Source organism: Egretta garzetta, unplaced genomic scaffold (genome assembly GCF_000687185.1).
Source record: "Egretta garzetta isolate BGI_Z169 unplaced genomic scaffold, ASM68718v1 scaffold384, whole genome shotgun sequence".
Lineage (NCBI taxonomy): Eukaryota > Metazoa > Chordata > Aves > Pelecaniformes > Ardeidae > Egretta > Egretta garzetta.
In genome coordinates, this window is record NW_009259496.1 from 2,166,481 (window position 1) to 2,167,720 (window position 1,240).

The following is a 1,240-nucleotide window of genomic DNA, read 5'->3' on the forward strand; positions in this document are numbered from 1 at the left end:
GCTGGAGAACCCCCTGGGTGCTGCCGATGCAGAAGGAATGGGTCAGGGCTCTAAGGCTCGCTGTGAGCTTGGAAGCCCCAAGAACATCCCCCCTGGGGCAGCCCATTAAAGAAAGCAAACAAACGTGGAACAGGTCCACGTGACAGAGATCGGGCGCAAACTCTGGTCGCCAACAGGACAGGGCAAAACCTGCAGGTAACTCGAAGTGATGGGGTCTTCCTTCCCCAGCTGCTCTGGCTGTTGTTTTGCTTTGCAGCTCCAAAAAGGATCAATACCTACTACACCGTAGCAGAAAACAAGGACACGGGCTTTGGTTTGTAAGCCTAGGTTTGGGGGGGGGTTGGTTTGCTTCTTTTGGTGTCCAAATCGCAACCACGGAAGAAACGCTCATCCCCCAAATTGCACTGCAATAAACCCCAGAGCTATTATAAACCCCTCCTAGAAGTGAGGACAAACTCAGTTTCAGGATGAAGCTTCACATGTTGTTAGTATACGGCTGCTTCCCTAGGACTGATCCTGGCCTTCCCGATGGCTACAGCATTTGGACCATCTCAGAAGTCTGAGAATCCTGCGCAGTTACTTCTCACTTAGGGAGAAATCACAAAACCCAGCAACTTTCGTCTAGAAAATGCATATTAAAAAAAAATTCTAAAAATACATCATCCCTGTGCCATTTAATTAATGGTTACGTGTTAGCGTGTAGAAGCAGAGGGGAAGGAGATTTTGCAGGCAGGAAGGACCTTTTTCAAACCACTCTTTCAGTGCTCAGATCTTGATCCTAAACTGCAGTGGGAACCCTCTGTTTAGCTGACGACGTTATTAAGACAGAGAGCAGAACATTACCTGTCACACTGAAACTGTGTCAGATCCCAAACTGCGGTCTGGGCATCTTGGCAGATCACATCAGGCACCGAAGTATCTAAGCAACCTAACTGAGTAGGGAAATTCAGTAGCTAGTCCCAACGGATTGCCTTTCCAGTCAATGGAGTGAGAGGAGCTCTTCCAGAGAGTGCTCCAGGAAAATAATTCCACCAACACTGAGATGCAAAGTACTCGTCTTTCTCCATCGACCACGTAAAAGAGGCCAGCTTCATGCATATCTAAGTTTGGTACTTGAAGTTAGGCAGCATAAATATTTTCCTAAGGTGTTACCTCCTAACCTTTCCATCCAACTGCTTCTAAAGGTCTCCAGGCTCTTCCATCTGAAGAACAAGTTGGAAACTTGTAGAAGCAACTGGAA

General features: G+C 47.3%; 1 protein-coding gene across 1 annotated transcript in view; it reads right to left on the reverse strand.

Moving 5' to 3' along the window:
- Positions 1-1,240, reverse strand: part of DCC (DCC netrin 1 receptor) — a 371,781-nt gene that overhangs the window by 359,894 nt on the left and 10,647 nt on the right. The gene's annotated exons all lie outside the window — the stretch shown is intronic.